At 44.5% G+C, this 18445-nt stretch overlaps 1 protein-coding gene across 3 annotated transcripts in view; it reads right to left on the bottom strand.

Annotated features, from left to right (window-relative positions):
* Positions 1–17964, bottom strand: part of KANK1 (KN motif and ankyrin repeat domains 1) — a 130939-nt gene extending 112975 nt beyond the window's left edge. Inside the window, exon 1 of one of the 3 annotated variants that reach the window (XM_064642193.1) lies at positions 17814–17964. The gene's annotated coding sequence lies outside the window, so the exon portion shown is untranslated. Of the gene's footprint in view, positions 1–17629; positions 17649–17813 lie in introns of those variants that run through there. The other 2 variants (XM_064642190.1, XM_064642192.1) reach the window with 2 other exon arrangements.
* Positions 17965–18445: the final 481 nt, after the last annotated feature.

The raw sequence follows: 18445 nt of genomic DNA, 5'->3' as shown, positions 1-18445 counted from the left end.
GCCCAGCCAGCTGTGTTTTCTCACAGCAATTTTTCATCCCTTTGTCCCCATCCTTTTCTTTCTACTCACTCACACAGCAATCTCAGCCACCTATCTTCCCCTGAAAAAAAAAGGGTTATAGTTTCTGGCCTTACCACAGCACACAAATTTCACTGAAATCTGAGAAGCAAGCATGTTTTACTTCATTTGAACCTGAAGACACCTGCAGTTCAGTCTCAGGTGTGTAATTCAGAGCCAACAGCAGGGGAATGAAAATGTCAAGGACGAGATATTTTCTTAAAACAAACCAGATTTTGTGCCAGGCAAACAATAGGGATACTATTTATTCTGGGTTCTTTCCTTTTAATGCAGAAATGTTCCACTGCAGGATACACCATTGTAGGTTAATGAGTTCCCCTGTACCAGCTCCTCTCTCTGACAAACTGACTGGCTTCAAGCCCTTCTTTGGACAGGTAACCAGTAAGAGGTCAGCTAAAGGACCTTGAAGGTGCAGCAGGCTGGATCAGGAATGCTGGTGGCCAGGACCCAGACTGGGTAAGGAGGAATAACACAGCTACCCTCTGGGTAATTACCAGGCATTTCACACCAAGGCTGTCAGATCTGGAGAACATGACAGAAAACAAAAGGTATAGGGACACGTTTCCTACTGAACTCTATTATTTCTTTTCAAAAGCAATCAAATGCCCTGGTTTTGAGTGTAAGAATGAGGGAGAGTCCTCTCCTACTTGGAATAAACACACTTACGCACATTCCTTCCTTTTATACTGTGTACGTCTCTACTTGGCATTGCAAGCTGTTGCAGGATGACTCAGTTTGTTACTGATTAACATCTCACTTAAAGTCTTTTCTGCGTGCCCCAGTCCAACTCTTCTCACATCAGTCAGGCATCCTGACACCATGCATTTCTTACGATTTTGCCCTCAGGTGTATCAGACAAATACTAACTCAATAGCCCAGAGTTCACCATGTACCAGTAATTTTCTCCCCCCCTCTCCAGAGGACAAACCCCACCTTCTTGCAACTACACAGTCCTGCAGCACAAGCCTTTCACATCCCCAAAGGCACCGAAGGCAGCAGAACAGTGCTGCCACCCCAGATTTCCATGCATAAGATGGGAAGAAGAGGTGTCAGGGGACAGTACGTGCAGATACCTCATAGATGCCGGCAGCTGAACCACCATGCAGTGTATCATCCATTTGTTTCTGGAGAGTGGGGCCGGGGCCTCCTGCCCAGAGAATGTGTGTGTGCTTGTACGTGGAGGGGAGTTACTTCAAGGTGACTGACAAACATGATATTTCAAATCAGAGACAGGGAAAAACAGCATACTTCAGTTTTGGGTCTATTTCACCCAAATTCAATTTCTATAGAAAAAAAAAATCAACCTGTTCCTAAATATTGAAGAGAAGGTGTCTATCTTTCATAATGGGACTGCTCTCTTGAACAGTCATCCAAAGCTATGTGCTGGTACAGACAAAAGGCATCACCCCCCCAAGAAGTTTTCCAGTAACAGCTGCTGAAAAGTCTGAAAAGTGGTGTTACCCAGGCAGTACCTCACTGCCTTTCAACCTGACCTCCCCACTCCCACCTTTTCCCCAGGCACCAACACAACCTTATTCAGCTTCATTTCCTCTCAGCACACAGCCTTGAGCTGAAGACCACCTCCATCTGTGCTTGCAGCTCATGCTTCTCCCACCAGCACTGACACCTCCACTGGCATGCACACAACCTGTCCCAAGAGAAGCACCCTACCTGTGTCCTGGGGAACAAGGGAATCCCAGGCACAGGATCTCACCCCTTCTCTCATTCTAGTTCCACAGTGTGGCATTTCCAATAAAATACTGCTGTGTTCACAGATTCTGTGTTTGCAAAGTCCTGCTCAAGGGGTCTTCTTTTACTGCATTTTTGCACAAGAAACACTCATAAACCCTGCAATTCGCAGAGGAGCAGGAGTGATGTCACACCTCCATAGCTTCACAAAGTCTCCAAAGCCCAGAGCAGTGCCAAGTGACATGTGACTGTCTTTCAGAAACAGAAGCAGAAGAGAAGGCAAAGAGACGAGTCACAGTTGACAATGGAAGCTCCTTTGCTGCTTTCAGAGTTGTATCATGAGACAAGCTAGGAGACCTTCACCTGTCTATCTGCATGCAACTTACTGGCACACCTGATCTTATTTCCAGATGTGATCTCTAACAGTCCATGCAGGCTACTCTGTGAAATTAGCAGTGTAAACCCCAGTATTATTTGGGTGATAGCCAAAAATCACTCCTGTGCCAGGAGTACTGGTACTTCCTATAAATATTAGACAATATTTACATGTGTCAAACAACAGTTTGGCAAAGAAAAAGTTAATTCACCCAAGAGCATTTTGATCCTCTGATAAAACATTTCCTAGTTAAAGATGGAACAATACAAAGGACTTTGGACACCAACCAGCTGTCACACTTGTGTTGTGAGCTGGCACTAAATCCCATAGAGCCAAGAGGAAAGATTTAGATGGTAGGAGGAGACCAAATGGTCCCTTTGCATTCACAGCATGTGAGAAATTCCTTCTGGAGAGGTGATTCCTGCTCTTGCTACCTATCTGAAGCAAGCTGAAAGAACGGGGATCCATCAAAACTCACCAACAGAAAGCAAGTAGCTGCACTACTTTGACAGTACTGAAGTATTGCAAAACTTGCTGGATGTACTACAGCTGGGGATGTCGTGAGCTAGAGATGGGGGTTTTTTTGCTTTGATCTCTAAAGGATACTTAGAAATTTAATAGAAAGATTTCAAAACGCAATAACCCATTTGCAACCTCTGAGCCTGAGCTGAGTGAGGAAAACAAGAAGTGAGCTTAACAGAGATCTCAGACAGTAGTTGGGAAAAGTGAAAGCAGACCTCCTTTCCTCCTGCTTAAAATGAAGCATTCACACACTCATACCTTAAAAAAAATCCTGATGCTAGCAGACTTCAACATTATTCTTCAAATATTCTCAGTACAGGTATATTAATATTTCCCTGTACTTCTACTGGCAAACAGAGCACTTGGCAATTAAAAAGAAATGCAGCTTGGGGGGAAGCAGATTAGAAACATATTTTGCTACATAGTTCTAGTATGATGAACTCTTAATTAAAGAAAATATTAATTCAAAGTGTTGAAAGAAACAGTCCACAGAACTATGAGGTTCCTTCCAAGCTTCAATCTCACTCTCTTTTTAACTGATGTGTTTTATCACCAGCCTTTGAGAAATTGATTCTACAATCCCATTAAATCGATAGGCCATAATACACAAAATGAAAAAGAGGGGACTGACTAACCCTTGAGATGCTCTTGATCTCTTGATGTTTATTAGCTTATTTTTACTAGAGATGTCGTAAAATAGAACTCCTGAAAGTTCTCCTTATGACAAACCTATTACTTTTCAGGCAACTCTCAGATGTGCTGCTTGACCTGCCACCTGCCTACTTCCAACGAGATCAGTGCCTTTACACTTAGCAGCACAAAGGGACCAACTTGACAAAACTCATGCTCGGCACTTTGAACTGCCTAACACCAGATCCAGAGCTGACATTACTCCAAGCCTTTCATGGGGCTCTGTTGTGATGCAAATAATGTACAATCCCCAGACACAAAAAAGTCATTAAACTGGAATTAGGAGTTATAAGTAACTGGCAAGCTGAAGGAAAAATCCGGGTTAAAAAGAACATCAAAGAAAGATCTACAAAGAAAATAGGAAACAGCTGTTTACAATTACACTTCAGCAAACGTAAGGAAACACAGGTATGACGACCGCAGGCTCAGCCGGCTTTGCTTCCCCAGTATGAGGTGTGCACTCACGTCACCCTTTCCCCCTGTCACCCAGCCCTGCGCCTGGGCTGAGAGCATTGACAGCATTTTAACTTTGCAGCCTTCTGCTCAGCCCGCCAGTCACACCGGCCGGCAGACAGGCTAATACCAGCAACAAGCAACAAGCCAGCTCTGTGTGTGACCTGGAGCCAAGACCAGCCCATCTCCAGCCAAGCTCCCAGCAGCTCCCCAGCTGCTGACCAAACAGGGAATTGAGCAAACTGGGCAAGAGCAGAGAAAACACTCACATGGTATTAGGTCAGGAGTTAAAATATCTCAATGACCTGCAACTTCTTTCAGGAACAGAACTGATGAATGCCAGAGCCACAAGGAAACAAACTCATCTACAAAAAAACCCCATCCAGGCTCTGATGCAATTTCTGTCACTTCCGATAGACAGCAAGACAAAAGTAAGCAAGGTTTTCTCCCTTATGGAAAACAATCAAACAAACAAAAAACCACAAACAGCCATGATTTAAAATTAAACTTTCAAGAAACTATTGAGGAAATGGATGAGCTTTCTAGATCAGAGAGAAGCTCAGCATCTCAGTCTAGCAAATGAAGACTATCCCTTTTTTCATGTTAAGAAAGATAACTTGGAGCCTCTTTGCCTGTAACTCCATCTTCAACATAGCACCAGCCACCATTCACTTCATCCAACTTCAGTCCTGATTGGGCCATCCAAGAGGAATTATAAACCAGTCATGCAGCACAACAGCCTTCTTTCCACAGTAACAAAACATAATACAGGAATGTACAACACAATTTGGGGCTATTTTTCACCCAAAACATATGCCCTGTAACAACAAGCTCTCAATTAGCACGTTAATAGTGAAAGGAAATCAAAAGGTCAGTTCAAAAAATCATGCATAACTCAGGCTGGAGGAGTGTTCACAGCTAAGAAAACACCAGATTCCTGCAGAAAGTAGGAAGAGCTTAGGAGAGCAGCTGGCAGAGCAAGCACATGTTTTGTGCCACAGGCACAGCTGGTCATAGCCCATGGCCAGAGGAGAGGGCAGCAAGGGGGTAGTCCACAGCCCCCACTACCCAGCTGCAAACAATTGAGGCTAGGGAGTACTCACTAAAGCAACTGTGGTACCTCTGAGTATTTGTGTTATGATCCCTGGCCCTTATGTGGTTTATCCCACCTTGGATTCTGTTCTCTTGCTGAGAAGATGACAAAAATGCAAGTTCTCAAGACACCCACGGACAAGACAAGGTCAGGCCAACATTATTTGCCAGGAAAAATTTCCTCTCTGCGCACTGCCACGAAGTAGTATGTGTATCTTTTATTAGCCACGCATAAATTTTCTTTGCAATGCTGAGCCTTGAACTTTGTACCAAGAATAGTCCAGTATGTATTCTTTTTCCATTTCCAAACTAGAACATCTTGTAAGACTGCAGCAGTCTGAAAAGTCATGGTAGTCACACACTACTGCTGTTACAGTGAGAGGCAGCTGTGTGTTTACACACACACACACTTGCAGTGAGGAGAAAAGGAATTGCACTACTGGCTCATTACTTCTGCTCCTGCAGTTTAAAACTGGCAGAAATTTGATGACAGGCTGAAAATGTAAAGCAAAGGACAGTTTCTCAAGAAAAAGTTTTACTTGTCAGATTAGACAGAGGAGCCTGAATTCTGCCAGAGACAGCTCTTTCACTTCTCCCTTTTATTTCTTCCATTTTCTTCTTGTTGCCCTCCCTTTTCTGTATTGTCTTAGAGACTTTGAATAAACAGAGCAAGCATTCAGGGGCAGGGTGAAAGAAGAGGAACAGGCACAACTTGATGGACAGTGAACAAAGTGTGCACTAGATAGAAAAGTTACAGGAAATAAAAGGAGTCCAGAGAACCGAGACGGAGGAATAGCAAAAGCATGAGAACAGCCAAGATGCTTCACAGACTTGTCTGGGCAAATGTTCAAGGCCGCGAGGTAAAACTACCAGAAGCCTGGAGTTACATTGTGCTTCTTCATACTGCAGTAAAACCTACCCTGAATATCTCCCAGGAGGGATCCACGGACAACCCTGCAACTTCCAATCCAGCAGCTTATTCAGAGATGGAGAAACCAGCTGTGTTAGACATCCAGGCCTCCTCTAATCCCTCTTAATCAATAGGCAGCTGGTCATCACCCTGGCTTAAGTAGTCAAGATGAGGCTATGGGCACAGATGGGACAATGAACTCATAAGCCTAGTCATGAGGGTGGCTGGCCAGCATGGACCAGTTAGAGCTGTGTGCACTGAGCATGTTTAACCTCCAGTATCAAAACCAGTCTTTCTAGAAGCGATATTTTAAGCCTCCTCCTATCTCTCCAGTGCAGTCAGAAACTTCCTGGTAACTCTCAAAATTATTCAACTAACTCTCCAAAACCAGCAGGAAGTTGATTTCAATTTTTCTCAGACTATGCTGAAACCCACATCTCCATGAGCTGCTCAACCATCCTTCTGTGGGCAGATGATGCTCTACATGGGGCAGGCTAAGCAGGTGGGAAGAAGTACCATTTCAGGTATGTGACTTCAATTTACCTCTGCATGCAAGTCAAACCCACCTCAGCTAAGGTCAATCTCCTTCTAGCAAAAGCCAGGATAACATACTGCAGTTAAATCCGCACCTGAAAGCCACCATTGCTTTAATTAGATTCAGTCAAATCCAGGTCTTTGCAGTCTAGACATGGTTTAGCAAGTGCTTTTATGTGAGTAATTCACTGAGAGAGAACACAGTTCTTAAAGGAATTAGATAACTCATTACATGTGAAGTTTTATCTGGAGCTTACCTAATTTTTGGCAAAGAAAAACAGTTGGATTTTGAGAGGGCAAAGACAGCCGAACGTAGGCATTCAAGCATCAGTACAGGAGAACATTTTACCTGGGGAAGGAAGGAAAATGTTCCTCCTTGAACCTACTGCTTTTCCAAAGTTTAGCCAGCCACAAGAGGCTTTCCGTTCAGAGTAAGAGCATTAAACATGACAATTTTGCAACACAGCACAGAAACATGAATCTTGAGGCAATGCAGAACACAGACTCCATCCCTTAGCTCTGGTCCCTTTTGTAGTCTCTGTACTATTCTGGGTTTTAGGTAAAGGTCCAGAGATTTATACAAAGGAGAGAGAAAAGGCACATAACAGAGTAACTACTGCCTCTGACCTACGGTATATATACACTGGTCACACACCTATTTACAGAAACTCCAGGCAGGAATATCAGAACAGCTTTGTGGCTTGACAACTTCTGCACTGAAATCAAAGTGATGAGATGCTCCAGCTCCACCAAAGTCACTTTGACTAAGCTTTAATATAGATACAAAATGGCTGTTAGATGACAGAAAATTGTTAGTAGCAGCAGTACTGTACTCCTAGCTGTGTATAAATACATTACTGCTATTTTTTATTTGCTCAAAGAATCTCTGGCAGAGCTTTAGTAAGAAATGGAGAGTATCAGCCCACTGTTTCTAAAGACTGGATGTGCCTTACATACCCAGCTGGTTCTTCTACACAGCAACAACAGTATCACAGGCCAGCCAGGTCTCCTCCTTGCAATGAGACTCTCTCAGCACTGATGCAAGAATGGCCAGAACTGGACATTATGGTAAAACAATATTTATAGTTGCACTTGAATGCAGCAGTATGCATAAAGCAACCCATAAATTGTCTCATTGTCCCCCAAAGAGCTGAAGAGATGATATTTTCTGCTACATAGTAAGGAGACAACCCCAGCTCACTTTTGTGATGCAAATTAGCAAGTTGCTTGGAGGAAGAGGTGAGGGGGGAAAAGTCTTTTAAGCAAAATTACAATGAAACTTCCTCCCTACACAACAGTCACAGACACCAGCTCCTATGGAGCCTCCTCCAGGACTCCACTGCTTTCCTTCAGTCCGTGCACAGTCAAACCTCTGGCCCCTGACTGCACTCTCCTCACTGCTGCATGCATCTGCCATCTCGCTCACCTGCAGTCACTGAACAGACCTTGAACCACCCAGAACGGGCACCAAATGTGTTAAACCAGGCCATATAAATCACTGCCCTTCCATGAAGATGTAGCTACAAGGAAATCTCTTTACCAACCAGTAACAGCCTCCAAAGCAAAACACCACCCCAAATAAAACACGGCTCAGGAATGTGAGGTATGTGGGCAGCGGGGGCTCTGATGGGTATGAAGGGAGGACAGGAGCAGGCAGGCTGCTTCACAACAGCGGTTTCCTAGCCAGAGCAGAGGACCAGCTTAGCTGCCCCATGGGTGTGCATGAAGAGCTTGGGAATGTGAGCAATGTGGACTGAGGGCCAGGGGGCTTTGCTGTCTGGGAGAGAGGGATGGGAGTGGGTACTAGGGAAACAACACAAAAAGACCAAGAGGCAGCTGGGGTTGCTGCAGAATTATAGGACTCCCTGTGGAGGGGTCACAAGGCTCAACTACAAGCTGCAAACCAGCAAGGGTCCCTTTTTGTCCCACTCACCCTATGCTTGTGGAAACAAAATTTCACATGTAGCTTTGCAATAAATCTGTGTGTCATTAATTTCTATCAGCTGAAAAAAACTGCATAAATCTCTCCAGTTTTTGGCTAGTTGCTGACATGAAAAACATACCAGCATTAAGAGTAATAAATACATACACTTAACACTTTCTGAGCCAGAGATTTAATATTCAGCTGCACAAGAACAAACCTTTTCCTCCCCCAGGCTAACAAAAAATGGAGTTGCTACAAATAAGAGACCTAAAACCCTCTCGACTCTGCTTTAGCCAAAACCAGCAATCCCTTACAACATGCAAAACATTCAGTCACCTGCTTATTTTTAAGGTTCTTGAAGAACTCCATTTTATTTCTACCACATTTTCTTGATCCCTCGGTCCTTGTCCAACCACTGAGCACTGCCTATCTGGCTGGAGAAGCAGCTACCCAGAAGGGGCTCATGCCAGCAGCCGGTGGGCACCTCCCACCGTTGGATCTGGCCGGAGTGAGCACGGACTGCATCTCCTTAGCACGCCTACCGCATAACTCGTGACAGTCATGATGTGTGCACCGACACAAAGAAGGGATTGTTTTCCTTAAATTTCCCCAGTGAGAAGGCTCCCGGCAGCCACTAGTATTTTTGTTGATGTGATCTCGCAACATTTCCTAAAAACATGACAGCGGGCACAAGCACCAACAGTGATAGGGTGAGAAACTGCAAGAAAAACACAAAGGAGACAAAGACAGTGATAAATCACAGATGAGATCAGGATCAAGACTTAGGCAACTCTCACTCCACTCACGAGCACGCAAGCAGAGCCCTTGTCTACTGGTAAAAAAAATCATGAGTAAAGCAGCACCACAAGAAAAAAGTGTTAAGTATGCATCAAGTTTCTCAGCCCGGTTAAACGATGCTGACGATACATAAACTGCAGCTAATCATGCCTACATCGTTTCCAGCATCTCCAGGTTTCAGAGAGATTCGATCTTGGCTTTCCCGAAGGTGATTTTATATCATCTGTGAATGTTACCGACTTGCCATGCACAGAAAGCAGTCTGAGCAAACTGCTGGTAGAACACACATTGAGAAAATGGCCAGGATGCCAGAGTAAGACTGACATTCATCCGAGGAAAGAAAACCCTTCAGGAGTTTATCATGAGGGGAAAATAAAAAACCAACCAGAAAGTTAAAAGTTTAAGAACAAGTTCAGCCCCACATGTCAGGAAGGAATGCACCTTTATGGAATCTTAAGACCTGGAAAAAGCAATACAAGAAGAGATTTTTAGCTTAAATCTTAAGATTAGTCTGAGATAAAGGCTATTGTTTTAAAAGTGAAGTTATTTATTGAAAAATGTTAAGTGTGGTTTTAAAAAAAATACCATAAAGCAGCTTAATTCTAATCACACTCATGTAACTCCAGACTCCCAAATCTTCATTCGCGAAGCCTAGCCATGAAATCCAGACTGAACACCTGAAAAGAGCCATATGACTCTCAATGCCCTTAAAAAAAAAAAAAAAAGGAAACAAAAAAACTTGACTCCCCTGCCCAAGACGCTAACAATTTACAGTTTGGGCTGGATTTTTCCCCCCCCTTTGGTCATGGAAAACTAGAGATTATGAAAACTAGAGATTATGAACAGAGTTTAAGAACAACTTCAAAACTTACAGTTCTTTAACTTTCACAGTTAAGCAGTTTCAGTGACAACTGCTTTTCATTCAGCAAATTCATTTTTGCTTGCTAGACTCTACAAAACACGGTGCTACTGCCAGACAGCAAGCTGAAAAACAGAGCAGCAAGAGAAGCATGGGAGCTACAGAAATTGTGCTTTAATATAGCTGTAAAATCCCACCTTGGTATAGCTGCATGATATTCCACAATATCCACATGAAGTTTACACAACTGTCTTCCACTTTGTTAGGGTTTCTCCAGCCATTCTGCACCCATCTTTTACTTCTGCTCTCTTGTGCACCTACACCACCCAGAAAAAAAGGCTAAGCCTTGCCTGCCAAATTACTTCTGCTTCCTGTCCCTGTTTGCCCCAGAAACCCAATTACAAAGTTAACTCATGCTAATGGAGCCTGAAGGGATGTGCACTCACACTCAGCTACATGACATGTCCCAATGAATGAACAGCCTGATTTTCACCCTGGTTTGGTATCTGAATGTAAACAATGCACACTGAAGGTATCTATTGCAGAACGGCAGATGCATCTTGGTGTATCTGTGGCTAATTGGAGTGAAAAGTCAAATTCCAATATATGAGTCATCATCCATTGAAGCACTCTGCTAAAACAAACAAACAAACCAACCAAGCAAAAAAACCCACCACAGTAGGGTTGACCCCAGCATCAGTTTCTACTCTGAAGAAAGATTCAGCTAAATTAAGCATCTTCTCTCAGCAGGTATTTTGCTGTGTCTATTGAGGTAAATACACGCTGAAAAAAAAAAAAAGGAAAAAAACAAGAAAAAAGCAAGGCTGTGCTCTAATGCAGCCCTGCAAAAGCTGGATTGAAGTGGAGAAGATTATGTCTTAATGTATCAATCTATTAACATTGCAAGGATCCTGAAGAGGAGGAGTTTAAACAATACCTGTCTACTAGCAGTAGGGTTAATAACAAAGCACTGGTGAGAAAACACCCAAAGGCTTAAATTGCATTTGGCAAGCTGCAAAGCAGACTCTTTCATTCCAATTTCTCTTCTGTTGGAAGTCAGGAAATTGGGAGAAAAATTCTGCAATATTGTTTCATTTAATAACTATGCATGGGTCAAGTGCCCTTACTTTTGTCTCACAATCAACATCTTGACTGTCCTTTGCTGCTTTTTATCATCATCATGGCTAGGCTTTGTGAACAAAGATTTGGGAAGGACTCTACCCACATTTGCTACAAGTGCGCTGGTGGCTAAAGAAGCCAACACGAGACAGACAAGTCTGGTTGCAAAAGGCACAGCAGAAAGACTCCTTGGATGGTATCAGCAATTTTAAAACACTCAAAAGCCACAAACAGAAAGGCTCTCTAGTCTGAATCCAAATAGTATGTTCCCCAATCAGTGCACTACTTGGCAAATTCTCTCTGGAGAAGAAGAGCCACATAAAACACTCATGTATCTTTCTGTCACTGTCCAAAATAGGTTAGTTTGGCATAACTCTTAGAGATCCTCTGCATCACCATCCGCTGAGACAGGAATGAAAAGAGCATCATTTGCAGAGAGTTCACTATTGTCTGAGGTCCTTGGAGCTTTTTGACACAGCTGTTCCAAAACAGCTCAGGAATGAGCACCATCCTTTTCTCATTTAACAGCTCACAAAGTGAATGAAAACACTGATGGAAGCCCCACCATGCACAGCCATGTTTATGCACCTAAACAAACACATTCAACCTCTGACATTCTCAAGTCAGGGAAGACTTCCAGCTGTTAACTGAGAAAAGATTTGCAGTTAAAAAAAAAAAGAATCGGAATAACTCGGGGGAAATAATTGTTTAAAACTAAACTCTTCTACCTTTGAGAATAACAAGTTGCAGGCTGGTGGCACGCTGAGTAGGAAATGCAAAGCAAGGAGCTTTCCCAGTCCCACCCATGGAGCAGGGTGCTTCTGATCAGGGTCTGCCAAGAAGATTCCAATGGACTAAACTTTAGAACACATCACATGGGTTTCCAACAGCTTGCAGGCTCGGGAGGCAATCATAGCACCATGATTTCATGCCTATTAATTTCTGACACAACCCTGTACTACTGCTGAGGCTTCTCACCCTCTCATGCTATGCTGGCACAGCACATGGGACAGCTAAGAGCCGGGGTGGGGGGTGCATATTTTAGCATGTTTGTTTCCAGCCAGATCAGTGCTCCAATCTGTTTTGTCAGGGAGCCACATAAATATTAGCAACAACACAAAGAAGCTGGCAGCAGAAGTGCAAGAGGAGAGCTCGCTGCTTTCAGCCAGGCACAGGTTTGCTGCCTACCTGTAGTCCCTGTATGGCCCCTGTGGCATAGGTAGCTGCAGTCAATGGGAAAGAGCTAGGAGATGTGGAGATCTGTATGGATACCAAATAAAACAAACAGTTCTGGCGCCACTTAGGAATTCGTGCTGCAAAATTATCTGAGTCAATCTGGGCAACATCCTCCCCCTTAATGACATTGCAGAATTGGGAAGGGATCAGAAATACATATAAATCATGAAAGAGGCTTCAAAAAACACTTCAGTTTTTCACAGAACAAACAGACAATTTGGAAGTGGGTGGTGGATTATGCAAAATAACGAATGGTGCATAAAAGCTAAATCAGTGTTTGTCCTTATGTCAAGAAGGGATGATCAAGCTATGCAATTGGGAGGTTGAAATGTGTGCATGCACACATTACAGAAGTCATTATCAGTGCATAGCAGCCATGAAGGCTACCAGCTCAGTGAGACCATGAGAAGGACTGGTCACTTGTGTGGGTAACAGCCCTGTCTGGAGCTAAACTTAGGAACACTACCTGAAGTATTCAGGGAAAAAAAAAAAAAAAAGAAGAGTCCAGGGACTTAGGGTTTAAAAGTCAATGTTTACTAATCACAAACACGTACAAGACATAAGGAATAGATTATGCCTCATTAGTCTTACATGTATGGCTACCTCAAATTTGTTAAAGGCCTCTGGTAAAAAACCTCTCAACACAAAGCAACTTTACTAGAGGTAGCACCTTGTCCAGTAACCAACATTTTGACTGCTTGCATCTCCTTGGAAAACTCAGCAGCACAGCACAGTCCACTCCTGCCAGGGCAATACTACTTCATGTTAATATATCAGACCCTTTGGGCATAGAAGATGGTAGACCAGTAAGAAAACCTCAGGTCCTTGGGATGAGGAGTGGGTACATTTGTGCAGTGAAGAACTCAACAGTAAATCCTTTTGGGTTTCCGCAACCAACAGCAGGGCATCTACAGCCAGGAAGGACATCCTCTACTTCAGAGCACTAGCACAGGATAAAGCAGGTTCAAGGTAGCACTAACCCAGAGCAGACTAGCGATCCATCCCAGAAAGTGTAGTGCTATAAACATTTGCCCAAGAAACCCAACAAGGTGTCCCCACTGCCCTCCTGTACACCAACCACCTCCAAACACCACCAAAGATGCCTGTAGCTCATGGCATGCACAGCTGTAGAGGAGATGGAGAAACAGTCCATGTTTTGCATGTAGGAGACTTCTCTCACTGACATTTCTTCCTCCTGAGCTCTGTGTGTCATGCAGCAACACCTCAGTGCTCCAGGATAGCACAGGCATCTCCATATGTGTATGGAATGGAACAGAGGCACCATCCCTGAGTCCTAAAATACAGGCTGGGACACTCCCACTGGCCAATATCCTCCCTCCTACCATCACCCTCACCAGAACATTTTGTGGAGATGCCTTTTTCAGGGGAAGACCAACCAAACCCGTCAGGGCAGATATCCAGGTCTAGTTTTGGCTCCTGGGTGCAATAGGGAGCCCATACACCAGAAAAGTATGTGAACAGCAGTTTGTCTTATAAAAAAAAAGAATTAAAGGGACATTGAAAACATGCTTTCATGACTCATGTTTAATTATCAGCTATCCTTCCTTAGTACAGCTCTAATTAGAAATCAGAAACAAATTTTTGAGCTCAGAAAGACACCAAAAAAATGGCATTTACTGACAAGGGAAGCCTGTGGGTGCATTTTAAGTCTAACAGGATGCCGCCTTCTAAGCTGTGCTTTAGCCAAAATAGTTATTGGGCTTAATACAAGGTTAAGAGCCCAGAGCCTGTGGCAGCCTGGAAGAAAGATCAGATGCCTTTGCCACCCCTTCTGAAATGACAAAATTTTTTCACTACTGGCAAAGCTCAGAAAACATTTCCAGTGCTCCCCACAGCACCTTGTATGTAATTTCCCCTTTTCCTTATTACAGATAAGTACATCTTTAATGGTGAAAAAGTGACTATCACCACATACATCTTTCTGCTATGCAGAATTTGACAGGGAACCTTTGGCAAAGTAAAAATGTAAAAATGGCCTAAATCAGTATTCAGATTTGACCATAAGCCTCAACACTATTGTCATGATTACAGACACAGTTTCCCAAGGTAAAATACACAGGTAGCATTCAGAGTTAGATAGACATTAGAGTATAATTCATAATATAACACTGCTGTATATGTAAGTAGTCTGCATAAAATATATAAGCTGGGGAAAAAAAAAATCAATTAGCTGACTGTTCATTCCTAACACATATTTATTTCTCTTCAGGTACTAGTCTTTTGACAGCTGGGAACAGTCACATAATTTGCATGTTATTTCCTCTCCATGTATAGCTTCCATAATGGGAGCAAGACACAGTTGTGACACATCAGAGTTGACAAGCCTAAGTTGTTTCCCCTATTTCTCCATGAGATGCCTAAATGCCTTTTACAGCACTGCCAATTATTCAATAGTATCATGCAAGCTGATACTATTAAGATACTTAAAAGATACTTAAAATTAATCATTTTCCACTAGATTCAAGCACATTATAAATCTCATCATAGACCTCAATCTGTAGTCAAGATAAACTTATTTCATAATGCTCATTAATTTTTTTATTTCATAAAGACTTATGAAATAAGATTATATGCATATGGTTCATAAAAAGATACTATGATTTTTAGACATATTTTTATATAGCTCAAACAGAAAACTTTTCAAGTAAATCCTGTAAAAAAATTACAGCTGTCATTTCAAGTCATTGGTAAACTACATGTATTGCAACTTTAGGAAGTTAGGTGGAATCAAAACTTTGCAAGTTGTTCACTGCTATTTTGTGTTCCAATTCCACCTGAACTTCTCCACATCATTATATGGACATGAAAATCTAGTTATTAGCTTAGTACTTGTCATCTTGCCACAACCCACAAAAATTTTAGATAAAATTCATACCCCTGCACCTACAGTCACACAGGCTTTCAAGCCACTTCCTTTTCTAAAGCATACAGGCTTTAGAATTGGACAGCATGAGCAGTGACGCCTCAAACACCTCCTCTGGCCCATTAGTCAATTCCATTAGCTAAATGACTAGGAAAAAAGCCCTCTTTCTCCCTGACCTATGGCTACAACAGGTGCTGACACCACAAGAAAATCTGCAACTGTCCTCAATTAACAACTAATGTTTTAGCAACTAAAAGCATGATCAGATGCCCATTCCTGACAGCTCTTCACAGTGGCTCTGCATCATTTGCAAAACAGACTCTTCATTTAGACGTTTTCATTTCACTTTCAGCATCTATTATTTAGACATGCAGGGCACTGCAGAAATTGAGACCACAAGCTGTACCAGAAGCTTACAAACCTAAGAAAACTTCCAGAGTGGAAAAAGGCAAACAGATACTGAAAGGGAGCAAATGAACCAACTCATCTCACACAGAAGTCATTTGTTGTACAAGAAATACCTTCACTGCTGCTTCTCCAAAGGAGGTGGGATTTTTAGAGACACATTAAACTGCCACATAAAACCAGTCCATATTCAGTTTTCAATCTAAGGACCCAGTTTTATTCACAGTTTAACCAATGCATTTCAAAGTAAAGCCTAATCTTAAATGAAAGCAGATGCATACAAATTTAAAAACTAAGACACTAGGGACTCCCATATGGGCTGGAATGCTACAGAAGTTGTCACTAAATTACACAGAGTGGTCACCAATAATCTATTTAATGGCAGTATCCTGTTTGACACTAGAAGGAACATCCACCTTAGTATGAAATTCCATCTAGTTAGATATCTAGCAATAAAAAGGGATGATAAATTGTGCTGTGATGTCAGATAAATGAAACAGAGTTCAACATAGTATCAAATCCCACCAAGCAAACTGTCATCGAAGTCACAGATTTTGAGGTGCACAAGAGCCTATATCCACCCACACTTCAGCCCAAGCTGCACTCCAGCAGCTGGGGTTGTGCTGCTGCTCCGGGCTGCTGCCCCCAGCGCTGGTATGACCTACACCCAGCACTCTGTGGAATGCTCACACAACAAGTTTCCACACCTAATCTCCCCCACACCTTCATGCACCATAACTGCAACCTCTCTCACGCAAAACCAGTGGAGGAAGGACCCAGGCTTCCCTGCCATACACCACCACCCCATCTCCTGCTGAGGATGCAGTTTTTGGGTAGGATCCCATTTCACTTAATCACTAATGTCTAGCAGATGTTCCCAGCCAGGAGAGAGACAAGACTTCAAAGATGCTGCTTGCAGCATGGATTGGGTGCAGCCTGACTCCAACCAAACAGCCCACTGTGCCCTGCTGGCACCCACTCGCTTTGAAAAACTAACTCCAGACCTGAAGACCCAAGCAGTATTTCTAAGGGCTTGAAACCCCACCCCAACAAAAATGTCACGTCCTTCTTTGCACACCTTGATTTAAATTAGTTTGACACACATTTATTAAATTAGTTTGACCTTTCTAAAACTCACATTAACCCAATCAGCCTCCTCTCACTTTTCTCATATTCTCCTTTCTTCACAACCCACACCTGCACAACCTTTAGTTAGACCCCGTCATCTTGCCAGAAACAGTGAAATAAAAGGGTAAGATACACCCGATATTTTTAATCAGCAACTTGTCATGGTACCTTTTATGGCTTGCCAAGATGCAATGTTGTCAATTATGCTACAGAACTGCCAGATGGACTCTGCCGTTATTTAAATGTTTGAGAGTTTCGATTTAACAAAAAGCACACTACACCTGACTTTAACAGCAGTACAAGAAAAATTGGTCTTATGTGTAACTCAGGGACAAAGCAGTCACAAGAAAGCCACTGTCATTACTGAAGCTTGTAATTGCCTGAATTAGATTTTACACATAAGTGTGTATCAAGCTATAGGGTCTCACAATGTTGTTTCAAAAAGAATAAAGCAGTTTTCAAACACTTCAGGATGTCTGTAACAGTTTGTGGGGGGGTTGGCGTTTTTTTGAGATCTGTGAAGAGAAGCCAAAGTTAAGCCTTGCCCTTGTCCCATCCCCCTCCCCCCCCAAAAAAAAAACCACAAAAAAGTCTACTCTTTCTGAAGTGCCAGCTCACAAGTTAGCGACGGTCCATTTGAACAAAGCACCGGTGAACACAGCTCCCACACGTGATCCATTCCGCCCACCGCGGTACCCGGTCTCCCTCCTCTCCCCCGCCCAGGTGCTTCCATGGCAGCACTTCCATGGGCAGCCAGCGCTAGGGGCCGGCGGGGGCCCGCGCGGGGCCGGGACGCGCCTCCGCTGCTCCGAGCGCCGCCAGGATGCAGCGATGCACCGAACACGCGCGGCCGTGCCCCGCTCGGCAAAATCAAGCGTTTTTACTCAAAACAGGGATGGATATCAACAGTTCTCCGCGACACGCTCACATACCGGTCCGCCGGGACCGCCGCCTCCCTGGCAGCGGGGCAGCGCCGCAGCAGACCGTCCGCTCCCCGCGACGATGCTGCTCCGTCCGACGAGAGGGGCGGCAGCAGCGCCCTTGCCGCTGCCCCCCCGCCTCGACCGAGTGCCTCTCTCCCCCCGCATCCCACCCCAAACCCCGCCCGCCGCTCACCTCCGGGCTCCTCGCCCCAGAGAGGAGGTGGTAGCGGGATGGTAGTGGTGGGGGCGCTCGGGACCTCCGCAAAACTTCAGCCCCTACCTCCCGGCAGCCCGCACCGCTGGGACTCCGCAAACTCCTCCGGCCGCCGCTTTGTACCCGCCGGCGGCCGCACTGCGACTGCGCGCTGCCCAAAATCAACACGGCGCCTCCAGGGACCCGCGACCCGCCCGCCCCGGCAGGGACGTGTGTTCGCCTGGGGCCACCCCCGACCGCGCAAACCCTCCCACATCCTAGCAGTGCAACCCCCAGTGCTCGGATAGTGCGGTCTCTCCACGCCTTCGTCCATTCCCCCATCCCTTCTGCCCCGCCGCGGGTGTGGGGAGGGTTTTGGATAGGTTAGGTGGGCGCACGGCACGGCGTGGGTGGCCGCGGCGTGTACCCCCCTGAAGCCCCGGAGATGTGGTGGAGTGCGGGGGCCGCCGGCGGCGTCAGAGAGAAGCGTTCTTCCCTCCTGTCTGAGAGCCTGGGCCAGCGGCTCGCCGGGATGCAGGAGCTCCCTGCCAGGGAAAGCAGGGTTGCCGTCGGGGCTGCGCCTGGAAACGCAGCATCCTTGGGAAAACCTGCCTGGAGCTAACGCAGCTGAA

The sequence above is a fragment of the Pseudopipra pipra genome, chromosome Z (assembly GCF_036250125.1).
Source record: "Pseudopipra pipra isolate bDixPip1 chromosome Z, bDixPip1.hap1, whole genome shotgun sequence".
In the NCBI taxonomy this organism is placed as follows: Eukaryota; Metazoa; Chordata; class Aves; order Passeriformes; family Pipridae; genus Pseudopipra; species Pseudopipra pipra.
This window is presented reverse-complemented; position numbering and strand designations above follow the sequence as displayed.